This window comes from Acipenser ruthenus, chromosome 21 (genome assembly GCF_902713425.1).
Source record: "Acipenser ruthenus chromosome 21, fAciRut3.2 maternal haplotype, whole genome shotgun sequence".
In the NCBI taxonomy this organism is placed as follows: domain Eukaryota; kingdom Metazoa; phylum Chordata; class Actinopteri; order Acipenseriformes; family Acipenseridae; genus Acipenser; species Acipenser ruthenus.
In genome coordinates this window covers 1,656,700-1,670,154 of record NC_081209.1, presented here as the reverse complement: position 1 = coordinate 1,670,154, position 13,455 = coordinate 1,656,700, and the positions used below count along the sequence as shown (strand labels likewise).

The 13,455-nt window shown below is 41.3% G+C and overlaps 1 protein-coding gene across 1 annotated transcript in view; it reads right to left on the bottom strand.

Annotated features, from left to right (window-relative positions):
- The window catches only part of LOC117427757 (transmembrane protein 132C-like), a 102,124-nt gene that overhangs the window by 52,145 nt on the left and 36,524 nt on the right, over positions 1 to 13,455 (bottom strand). The gene's annotated exons all lie outside the window — the stretch shown is intronic.

Sequence of the window (13,455 nt, the reverse complement as noted above, 5' to 3'; positions counted from 1 at the left end):
AGCACTGCGGCTCCAGAACAAGCCACCGCTGCCTCATTGAAGTGAATTGTTACATAAAATCAATTTTCTGTTCTCAGGCCCTGCCTGTTACTCGATGATTTTTGCTGGCTGGTTTTGAACAATTTATTCTGTTGTCCCAACGCTACTGAAATTAAATACACACTTTGAACTGAAAACTCACAGCAAACATAAATAAATACATAAATAAATGAAATCCACACAATGCATCATTTAAGAGCAATATTTTACCAAAGGGATTGCTCGAGCTGTCAGTTTAATGCACTTTCATGCTGTGCTATTTATATGTTAGAAGCCGCAACAGGATAAATTGGATTGAAGAGACAATTTGACAGGGAGACATATGCCACACTCTCAGTGGATTATTATTATTTTTTAAACATGACTCTAAACTAACTTATTGAAAGTCTGTAACCCAATATGATGTGCATGGAATGCATGATGAATAATTACACATTGCAAAGGCTTACAGTACATACAGTATATATATATATATATTATATATACACACACAAGATATTTACGTCACCATTGGAACCTATTAGCAGCTAGTAATAATGTCGCTGAGAGTGTAGATCTGGCACATTAATTCAAAACGTTTAATCCACAACAGAACACCTGTTTTTTTTTAATTATTATTATTTAGATTTAATGACTTCTAATACATTTATAAATGTTCAGTTGCTACCTCTTTGTATGACAGACCCGACTCTCGTCACCTGACGCAGCAGAGCGCGTGAGAAATCCGCTCTCAACTGCACTGCAAAGGTTAACCAGCCCCCATGCTTCAGCACCCAGCAGGGGGCTCGCCAGTAAAGCAATAAGTTCTGTGCTGTGATATTGAACTGTCCATGGCCAATCTTCATGCCTGCAGGATGCCATTTCTCATAATGACTCTGGCACGGAACTCATTTTGGGAGTCGTATCACAGACTATTACATATTCTCTTGATTCTGTGTTCTGTAGAAAACACAATCAAGCCTGATATTAATAAAATCGAAGTAGGCTATAGAATATAAAGTGCGCTGCCTTCGGGATGAAGCGACTCCATGTTTAGGCTGTTTGGAGAGCGCTGCTTGGTTTCTCTCCGGTGAGAAGGGATTTCTCCTGTTTGGGACTTTGGAGCTCTGTTACCGAGGGACAGGCAGTGCTTCTGGGGGGCTGGGTTGAAGGAACCACTGCAGAAACGAGACACGCTGACAGGGTTGAAGGGTACAAATCAACCCAAAGAGACTGCTTTGATCTAGATTGTCAGATCGGCTTTTTTTTTTTTTTTCTTTTAAAGTGGTGTCCCAGGGCAAGATCTTTATCAAGTCATACAAATATACACCAAAGAAAGAAAAGAAAAAAAAAACTCTGCCAAAACGCTTTCAACAGTGGCTCCTGACAGCTGCTTTGTAATGAGGGACTGCAAGTCTGCAAATCTGTCTTGTTGCCAGTCAGCTAACAGACATCCTCCCAAGGACAGGCGCTGCCTCACCACGTTTATATTGTGATTATTTACAATGCACATCTGTTCTGATCCCGGCTTTGGCACTGGAATGATACACCGGTGGAGATGGGCCTTGGAGTTTACCGTGGCAGACAGCCAGCTATCTATTTCTGCACATCAACTTTTAAAAAGATGAAACTGCTACTCTGACCTGCAAGTGCATTTAATGTATGTACTGCTTATGAATTCATTCATTCATTCATTCATTATGTAGGGTCTGACCCATCGAGACAAGGTTTCTAACAGCAAGACAGGAAACAGCAGCTACAGTGTGAATGCTTGACTTGAATCACGAATAACAGCCAGATCATACGTCCAGAACAGTCACTCAGTATGGACTCCAAACCACTGCAGACACGCACGCTGTCTGTGTTCAATCTAATCTGTTAAAAACATGTCAAAGCTGATAAGATAATACCCAAATTCAACCCAAAGGGTCTAAAGGAGGTGTGGGAGGATGTAATACAGATGAGGCTTCTTTCTTCATAAAGAAAAAGTCACAAAGGGGAGGCGGCCACTCAGTTGTTTTTACTGCAAAACAAAATCCTTATCCTTATAAAGCAGTAATTAAAATGGTCCAGAAATGTTACAGTCACAGTAACCAGCAGCACATTATTTGAGATCGTTCTCATCTATTTATCGTACTCACTACGTGCTCTTAATAGAATTTACTCTTATAAGCAAATCATTTTACTATAAGTTTTCGCTCTTGAAGGTAATTATTTACTGTATTCTTTATTTGAATTTGAATTTGATCTTATTTTCTACTGATTTCACTGTACTTTATAACTGCTCTTGTCTGTAATGTGATATTCTGTAATCTGATACTTTGTATTGTGATATTGTGTAAGTCACCCTGGATAAGGGCCTCTGCTAAGAAATAAATACAAATAATAATAATAATAATAATAATAATAATAATAATAATAATAATAATAATAATAATACTGTTCTTCACGACACACACACACGTGGGGATCTGCCGTCCCATCTGTAACAATGAACATGCCTGAATGCTTGAATGTTCAGCTATATTTAGCAGCATGTTTGGCTCTGCCATCTGATATGCAACATGCTGACAAAATATTTACAGAGAGAAACAATGGTCAACAGTTAGCATTGTGTGCGCCCAGTGCAAATCAAAGTGCCATTTCATTAACAAGGGGCTCAACTTCCAGAGGCTTCCAAACCGATTCGGCAGACATTTATAAAGCTGACAAAACATGGAGCTGGCTTTGTGTCAAGCTCTCTGACAGTGCAAGCCTTGGGACAAGTGCACTTAGAATTGCCTAAGCTCCAGTCCAGGTTTAACGGGTAGCACTGAATGATTAAGAGTGGTTTAATTGGTTCCACTTACTAAGAACACGGTTGGAACAAAGACCTGGAATGGAAGTACGGAGGTGACTTTTAAAGTTACAGCAGAGATCAGTTTGTATACACAGAGCAACAGAGCCATCAAAATACCACGGCTTCCTCCAGTACACCAGCAAGTTGAAGGCTTTTCCCTTATTGTTACAGTGCTGTGTTCTTATTCTGTTTTTATTTTTAAAGAGTACACAAGTGACAAGGCTTAAGAGGCCTTCACAGGGCTGCCTTGGCAACTGCTATTCTGTGCCCTGGGCTCTTGTGGCATTAGTTAATGTGACAGGCTTGAGAATGCACAATGGTACTCCTGATACAGTTGTTTCCATAACCAGACCCTTGAGATTTAAAGCAGCAATTTACTGTAAAGCCATTTCCTGATGGAATATGAAGTAAGTAAAAGTGATGTCTTGATCTGAAGCTTCAATTAAATATGAATAAATAACCATGTGAATACAAAGTACACTAACATTCTACATACCGGTGCTAGTGCTGACGTTGCTCTTTCTAAATGAAATGGAATTGTTTTGCTTCTCTGAAGCTGCTTATAATACACTACATACAATTAGTGGCACGTTTCTTTTATTTAATAGCATCAGCATTTTGTCTTTTCATACCACCAACGATTGAAAATATAATACTAACAATAAGCAACTTGGATCTGCATGCATGCATTGGGTTACTATTGTTAGCTGGAGTGTGCAGATCCAAAGGAGAAGCCATGGCTAGTGTGTGGAATACAGGCACTGGTAGGGCTATATCTCCAGACACTACATGACGGGAAACATTTCACATCACTGCTAGAGTGATTTGCTTTGATAACCGTGATCCGTCCTCCAGTCAGACCAGTCAGAAAAGATGCCAACACTATTGCTTTTAACTTCAATTGGGAGAGTTGATATCATTGCGTGGGCTGGCTGGAAGGCACAGTTTTGCATTCCCTCCAGTGTTTAAATACATAATGACCGGATTCCTTTCTCTTTCCTAATCCCCAGAGGAATCATCAGACACAGAATTCATAGCGACCCGGGGCTGCTGAATAACACATTTCTCAAGGTCAGCCTGAGAACACTGCTGTTATGGGCGCTACAAGCAAGACGAGGGAATGGGATACAAGAGTCGAGGGGGAACCACCCTTTTGTAGAGCGGTTAAGACTCTCGCTTGGGACAGTTCAATGAGAACGATGCATTGGTGTAATGCTAGGAGGCAGTTCTAGTATGGGATGGTTGGCGATGTGCTGCAGCCTTCCCCAATGTGGATCATATTATCATTCAGCCCTTAAGGTTTTTTCTGCCCAAGGCAACAAACCAGAGAAAGTGCTAGAATGAAGCCCTAAAGGTAGATGTGTTGTTCAAGCCATCCACCCACCAAACCCCCCTCCCATCCACTGCAGAGCAGGCTGTTAGCCATAGTAAGTATTACTGTAGGCTTAATTAGGTCACACCATAGAAGAAGAAAAACCCAAACTTGCAGTAAGACCACAGTAATTGAAGTCTTTTCAGTATTTCCATTCCTGAAATGTTTTACGCTAGTATAAAATGTAAAGTCAGGTGTCGACTGGTAATGAAGAGCCTTTGGGTGCATCTTGTAAAGCGCTTTGTGATGGTGGTCCACTATGAAATGCGCTATATAAAATAAAGATTGATTGATTGATTGATTGATTGATCAAATAAATGGTCCCTCCAGTGTTTAAATACATAATGACCGGATTCCTTTCTCTTTCCTAATCCCCAGAGGAATCATCAGACACAGAATTCATAGCAACCCGGGGCTGCTGAATAACACATTTCTCAAGGTCAGCCTGAGAACACTGCTGTTTAACAATGAGGATAAACATTTCACAGAAACTACAGAACAATTACTGTGTTTTATAACGAAACAAAACAAATTAATGCTCAATTATAGAGCAAAATCAACAACAACAGCAGGTGGTGCAGTTATAACAGGGGGGTCAATTATTATTATTTGTTTATTTAGCAGACGCCTTTATCCAAGGCGACTTACAGAGACTAGGGTGTGTGAACTATGCATCAGCTGCAGAGTCACTTACAATTACGTCTCACCCGAAAGACGGAGCACAAGGAGGTTAAGTGACTTGCTCAGGGTCACACAATGAGTCAGTGGCTGAGGTGGGATTTGAACCGGGGACCTCCTGGTTACAAGCCCTTTTCTTTAACCACTGGACCACACAGCCTCCTTCACTTGCATTAAATGTTTTCAATTAAATGAAAGAAACTCCAACACAATATTGATGGACATGCTATAATACAGCACTATATATATATATGGGATTTTGCAGAGTGGTGACATTTAATAGTTGATATTCTGTAAAGTGCTTGCATGCCATTAGTACATTTCAAGTATCTACTGGCAATATTTCAAGCATAATTCATTGCAATCACTGGCTACATCTCAATCAGATAAAAAATACATTAGGCTTTCATCCCTCTTAAGAATGATTAGTCATATCTTCTTCTCCTTCTCCTTCTCCTCAAGTGATGCCAAGTAATACAGATGCTGCTACCCAATCCGTTACACATCAGACTCCAGCAATAACTGAGCGTCCTTATTGAGTAGATTCAAACTTCAGCTTTTATAAACCATCGTCACCACAGAAGAGATGTCGTATTCACTTTCATTTCCAAAACGCTTGAACTTCACAAGAAGTCCTCCATTAAAAGAAATATTACGTTTTCAACAGTAACGTGGATGAGACTGCAAGCGTGTGAAACACGGATGTATCATCCTGTACATGGAAAACAGAGATAACCTTATACTGCACACCTCCTACTGTATGACCGCTAACGCTGTGACCTCTGTAGATACACTGTGACAATTAATGCTGAAGAAACATTCTGCTTTATATTTGGAACACGTTTAACTAGACATCTAAAAATGTAATTTACAGTGAGCATTCTTTTTTTTTTGGGGGGGGGGGGGGGGGGGGGGGGTCACACCTCACAATTCAAAGACAAGGTGATTTCTATCATTGCTCAATACTCTGTGTTGCTATTTCTGCTCTCCAATGATCACCTGCCAGGCTTACTGATTGACGTTCCTTTTAAACCACGGGGACGCTGCTTCTAAACAGACTGTTAAAAGCTGGACTTCAGCTTTACAAATGACTTGTACAGCAGGACTGGAGTTTCCGAGGGGGCGGAAATTACCGCTGCACACTCATAGTTGTGATTTGTCAAACACTTTCAGAAATGCAGCATTTAGAACCAGACCTAACAGAAGAGCAGTGGAGTAGACAGCATGATAAATAACACAACAATAAAGAAACAGCAGAAAACACAAATCCTAGAATATTATTCAGACTGTACATTATAAAAGCACCCCTAAATATATACTTCTGTATTGTAAAACTGGTGATCTCAGTGAAAGCAGTATGTATTGTTATCCAGTGACGATACCCACAGACACCCCATGTGTGTTTACAGCACCTGCATGCTAGAACACAGCCCAGCACAGCATGAGAACAAGCTAAAGACTTCTTTAATGAAGGCCGACTTTATTAACAGCACGCTCGTTCCAAGGTGACCTAAAGAACACTCCTGTTTAATAGCAATGAGGGGTGAATGCATTGTGTGTAGCAGCCTCTTGTTTTATCTGTAATTGTATTCCATTGTGCAGGTAAAAATGGTCTCAGGGGAGGGCAGGCTGCATGTGAAGTGAATCACACACACCCCCCCTCGCTGTGATTAAAAGTGGTGACAGCAAGTCACTGAAGGGAATGAAAACGCTCCAATGTCAAGCAGGAGCTCTGGTGTTAGTCCTGCACACAAAGAAAACTAAAAGTTACCAGACCATGCCCTTTTTCTTCACTTAGTAGTAGAATTCAACTTTTCAAGTATTAAAATACAAGTAATGTTTTGGGGGAGAATATCTTTGTCTAGTGTGTTATAGTACACTGATTTAGGTATTCGGGGGTTGATGTTAGCCTATCATAAACAGGTAAATGAAACGGCTCTGTGCACTTTGGTTTTTCAAAAAAAATTAATATTTTTTAGCACCGTAGTGAATGTCAGGACCAATCCCTACATTCTTTTTTTTTTTTTTTAGTAACATTGTAATTAAATACTCTTTTGATTTACAGCATAGCACCCTTCACACCAACAACTAGCTTGTCAAGTTTCCCCACTGTAAGGGAAATGATTCCTTCTTTTTCAGTTGAAATATTTAACCTGCTTGATGTGGTATGTATCGCTGTTCAAAAGCACTCGCAGGCCATTCGCAGCGTGTCAATGGGACTTATCTCTAATCTCCCTCTTATTTAGCCAAATCCTCCCTCCCACAGAAGTGGCACGCCGACCTTGACTGCTTATGCAGAAATTTAAACAGCTGAAGCAGATTCAAAAGGGATCTTACTAGAAGCAGAAGAATGTGTACCGATAGAACACTGATAGAGCATCAGTCATGGCATTAGCATTATATCAAGAGTTAATAACACAATTCCACATGAGCTTTCTTCAAGGACATGAGAAAAATACACTTTCTTTTAAGTAGAAAAAGTGTCTTTCAATGTTTTGCCTGTCTTCAAGGCGAAAATGATCATGAATCCCCTTTGCTTATCTAAACTCCAATAAGGTGCACCGAGGTGAAAAGCTAGAGAGGTGTTATCTCTACATAATATCTGCTCAGTAAGGGAACAATGCTCCCTACAAATCAATAAGAGAAGAACGCCCCTAGAGTCAAACAGCAGGTACTGATTGATGTCTTCAAAGTAGCCATTTCCGGAGCATCAGCAGCAACAGCATCCCCTGAAAGGGAGGCTTTGCAAACCCATCCCTCATCCACGCTATCTCCACTGTCCTGTCCTCCCCGGCACATTTCTTCATTTCCTGGGTAGTTCTGTCCTGCGAGGGGAGCTGGATTAGAGATGTTAATCCCGGAGGAAATGACAGCTCTCAGGTTTTAGCTGTCTCGCTGCCGATGTTTCAGGAATAACGTGTGCTGCAACAGAGCATCAGCCATCTTCATGACTGACACAAAACATACTGTGGCCGTCACCCCCGTGTTTGGAGAATGCCCTGCCTCTGAGCTTCTTTCAGTCAGCCATCCTTTTACTGTAAATGTCACGGCTCTGGCTGCTGTTATCAACAATCCCACCTTCAAAGGTGTCAAGCAAATGCAATTGTCATCATTTAGTGAGCATCCTGTCTGAAGATATGGGGCTACGGGCGTGTGTGTGTGTGTGTGCGCGTGTCTAGTTTTAATTCACACAGTATTATATACGTTTTTCTGCCAGGGCATTTCCATGGATAATACTGTAAACATAAACATGATATTAAAAGAGCACACCGCTTTATTGTTTCACATACAATGAGGAGGACGTGTTCAGAATTAATTACACCGTTTCTTAAAAGGTTTCTAAAGCGCCATTTTCCTAATTGCCTACTGTACTTAAGTCTCGTTCACATTTTCACCCCCGTATTTCAGCTGTATAATTTCTGTTTGAAAGCAAGCTGCTTCTTTGTTAAAGTATGTTTTAGAGGTGGCACGCAAACAGGAATAACTCTAAATACCATAAACAAGCACAGTGATAGTTTCCATTCTGCAGATGTGTGACGATTTCAACAGTAATATCACTGCCAGAGGCAACTGAACTAGTGGAGAGATTCGAAGGTCCAACACAACAGCTGTTCCACTCCTTTTAAAGTGTCAAAACTTTACCAACGTGCTAAACATGAAGTGTGTCAGCTAATTACTGCACCAGTTTATCTGCAACGCACTTACTGAATGTGATTGCAGCGTCTCTGCGAATATTCAGCACCTAGCTCAGAGGCAGTGTTAATTATATGCAATTAAACCCTGTCTCACTTAATTAGCTGATTAGCATGGTGTAGTACAGTATGCACACGTTAATTACTTTGAGCAGGTAACTGGGACTGGAATGTGAAAACTTGTGCAAGGTGCATGTGCAGGGCTCGGCAGTAACCAGATATTAAAACGGGAGGTTGCAAGGTTTAAGGGAAGTGATATAAAAAAAAAAAGTGCAGAAGAATGAATTAGGTGTGGAAATCCTCCAGCAAGGTGGTGGGGAATGGAGAGCTTTACTAAGCACTCCCCCTGACAGAACTGTTGTCACTGGTATGTCAGCCCACTTCAAGTTTGAACTGGAAATACACTGGCTTCCCCTTCAATAGCTAAACACCACAATATCATCTTTACTACTGTGATGACAGCATTGGGCTAAGAGGTTTTTATTATTGTCAGATTGCACCATCCTTACCAAATTGCCATCAACTGCAATGCAATGGTTCTATACTAGCGGCAGCTATAATGGTGTGCTCTGTCGGTAGAATGGTGCACATGGCTCAAGTTTGTTTTAGATTAATACACACTATCGGTCTGCTACTGTCTCAGGAATACTGAACATGGGATCCATATCCATTGCCTTCCCATTGCTGGTAAAACTTTGGATAATGGCATCTCTTTTTGAGATGACAAATTGTGTGACCCTGAGAGTGGGTAATAAACTGGGATTATAATGGCATCCCAATGCTGTTTTTCTAAGAGTAATGTCTGCATAATTGTTTAGATAGAGAAATACTTTAGAAATGTGCAAATTACTGTATGACAGATGACAGATCCTTAGTACAAATACATACTTTGGGAGTGCAGCTGAATCAGTGCAGTGCATGTGTAAATTATCTCTTTTGTGTGATAAAACTGCAGAGAACCTCGATTTTGGGAGCCTGCAAACAGTATTTTAAGTATGGTACTGGCATATAACAGATATAAGGTTTATTTGAATGGTTATTCTAAAATAAGCAGGTGGAATACACACTTTCAGAAGTGCCGGAGGGGAGTCGGGGGGGGAAAAGAAACGCAGACATAAGGATCATCCCAGGGCTTCAACAGTAGAGCTAGTGCCTGTGTTTCACAAATCACACCACACATTTCCATTCTGCTGCTCTCTTCCACTCTCCAAAAGAGCATGTTTGATTCTTCTTCTTCTTCTTCTTCTTCTTCTTCTTCTTCACACAGCAGAGTGTCACAATGAATATTCATAACGCTGGACCCCGACCAAATAAAACATCTGAAAGAGCCAAGCCACACGCGCTAACGAGACAGCTCGCTCATCCGTGGAGTGGATAATAAAGAGTCTCCTGCTTGTGTGAAGGAGGCTGTGTCAATAGCGGAACTGTTGGGAGGGGGAAAAGTGTCAAAAGGCTCACAGGTCAAAAACTAAAAGGAACAGCAGGTCAGTTCGGATGGCAACTTTCCAAGGAATTAACTCAGCAGGGGAGGCCCCAATGCACAGCCACCGTGTCACCTGGGGGGGGCAGGGGTTCATTACACTAATCTATTGATCTTAACCGTGGAAGATCTTAGGATCTTAATACCACCACCATTTAAAAATCGATTAAAAAATGTGGTTAAATAAAGAAATACACTAGGAGGAACTGCCTTGCACAGTGATTGCAATTCGCTGTTAAGACCAATTGGATACACCCCAGGGTCTGTACTCCTCACTGCAGGGCCTCTAAGCCCCCATCCACAATGCGTTTTCCATGGTGTACCAGCCATTCCTTGTAAGCACAGCTGACCTCTGGTACTCTCATAGCAAGCCCTGGAATGGCACAACCTGCTACGCAACGATCGGAGTCTTTTTCTGCACGATTCGCCCCTGCAGCAGAGAGACCGCATCTAAATGAGAAAGACCTCGCTCCAAGCGAGTAGCGGTCTGCATCTCTGCTGACACCCGCAGAGAACAATCAACTGCACCCTCCAAGCCCAGAGAAGTGACAGCGTGCATTTCCTGGTCTGTTCTTGATATGCTTCCCACTGCAGTTGTGTCCGTTTGCACAGCACACTCTATACTGTAATCAAGCAGGACACAGCAAACCCACGCTGCCGTGCTTGTGTACTGTCAACCTGTTTATTGACAAGGCATACAAAAGCAAGCCTGGGTAAACTCACCCCAGGGATCTTTTAAGCAGCGGTTTCAACAATTATCAAAGCTTCTCCCTAAACCATGAAGACAGAGCAAAGCACATACCTCTCCAATACAGCGACAATATCCAAGCAGTTCACAGAGGACAAGAAAGCTTGGCAATGTATTACTGGCTTCAAGCAGGCTGTGAGTTAAAAGGCAGTACTTTTTATCTTGTGGCACATGTACAGCTGTATGCATTTGTGTGGTGCAGTTGTAAATAATATGTTTACTTGTGTTTCGGCAGGTGTTTCTCCAATAGCCAGCCATGTGACAATAATGGCTGGACTGGTTAGTCTCACCTGACAGAAGGAAACTTAAAATTGTGTGAGAATGTGTTCAGGCTAAATTGGGTAATTAATCGCCAATTTAGCCTGACCACATAATATGAGGAGCTGGGAGACACTTTAGGGATTCAAGAGTAGCAGGTGCTTGTGTTCTTCAACTAGTGTTCCTTTCTCTCGTCTTTTTGTTTGTTTTTTGTTAAATAAATGTGTGCAGCGAAGCTCTTAACCGCATCTCCCGACTCCAGCCTCTGGTGTCCCTGCCGCTAGCCAGCCTTGACCCTCACACGCTTGGTGGCTGCGATGGCTCTGTATTTCTTGATTCAACTCACCGCTATGGTATGGAATGGTGCTTTCTCTATGTTGAACGGCAATGGGATCGTCTTGCTACAGTAGATTCTGATGAGTCCTGCATCTCCCTCCCACAAGAGGTTACAATGAATCCAAGCGAGTACTGAGGACAGGTGCTTGAAGGCTTAAGCAAATACTTAAACAATACTGCTCGTGCTTTTTGGTTTTATGCCAAGTTATCACCAAAAAACAATTACCTTTACTTTTACATCTGCATGTAAAAAAAAAAAAAAAACATTTCTCAATTTAGATTCATAAGCCTTCAAATCTCAAGGGATTCAATACTTCCTCAAAGCTACTAAGCGACACATCTAATCTACGTGGAAAACACATAAACAATGCTGCATTATGGATAAGTGTATAGGGCTCTGCGTAATAATACTCTCAATACAAATAATAATATTTCATTTCAGTGCACCCGCAGATTGGGAATACAGACGAGTTCATTGAAAAAGGTATTGAGAAAAGGCAATGTGGGAAAAGCCCAATGAAGCAAGACGTTCCATCATATCAGTCAATGCCTTTCTGCCGTATTGCAGTTTGCAATTATCACACAACAAACTGTGACACCATGGAATGAAAGCATATTAATCTATTAAGCTCATAAGCATTGCAGCAATACAAAGAGGATGCACAGTACCCATTTCATTATACCGTTTGAAGCTGTATGCTAGACTCTGCGTGCCAGGGGCAGTCATGGAATGAGTTTTTGTTTTTTTAAGCTTATTTCATGTAATCTAGATATGAGAAGGACACCAGGACTTATTCATTTTGTTATCCTTAATAAATATAGGCTTAAAAAGTTATTTTGATTTCTTGATATTTATTTTAATCCACAATTTCCTCAAAATAATCAGTTAGAAAAGTAAATCTAGTAAAGTAAATTGCAGACCTTTACATGCTTGAATGACACATCAAACATGGCTAAGTAAATGACATAACTCCAAGGATAGTGAACAGCCTTTAAACAGCTCCCAAAGCACAGTCCTGCATTGAAACAGAGAAAGCTACAATGAATGCAGCACATGGACAAAACCCACTAAACTCTATTAAAATGGCACTAAAATGACAAAGAAATTGCCAGCAGTGGCGCACACTTTGAACTGGTGCAGAAGCTTAGCAAAGTGCCCCACGATTCTTAATAAGGCCAGTGTTGCTGTGCTTGGCGCAGAAGGTGTCTCCCTGTCCCCACTATCACGCTGATGGGTTGCTGAATCGATGCAAACCAAAGACAAATTAAGTTCCATCTCAGCTCAGCTGCCAACTCAACCGGCAGTCATTTTGTGAACAACACAGAAGTGACTTTCAGACAGCAGTTTATTCATGCAAGGTGATTCCCTGTGATGACACTGAAACCCGGCAGCAGTGCTTTTAGTGTTGATAATGTCTGTAAACGGTGTTAGCAGAGCTTTTATCAAAGGCAGAGTCTGCATTGCTCTCTCATTACTGGTCCAGATAGCTCTTCTCGTGTCAATGTTTCTGGGATAGGGACTGTGCCAAGAGTCTACCCTTCCAAGATAAATGCAAATTGAACTAAACTAATGCAGCCTACAGCACAGATATTTCATCCAGAAAACACTTAATAGCGGCAACTTTAGAAATACTAAAGAAACTGCAATGACAACCGTTTTGACTAAATTTCAAATAACACTCGAAGCTAGTTACTGTTTAACCTTAAAAAGCTAGTTACTGTTCAACTTTAAAAAGCTAGTTAACATTAAAAAGAACAAGGGGTGAAAGCAAAGCACCTGCAGTTTTAACAGAGTGTACAACAACACCACACACGCTTAGACTTTCACCACAGAATAACTGGGTTTGAAGCCCGTAGTATGAGTGAAATTCATAGTGTACAGTTTATAGGCAGAGTCCTGCTTTGAGTTTTACAACCAAACATGGGAGTACTGTGCATGCGTGTTCTTCCTGACACAGAACTGCACTCCCTAGTGCTCACTCCACAAAGAACAGGACACACTCTGGAATGCTGGGGTAAAAACAGCTCCTAAAG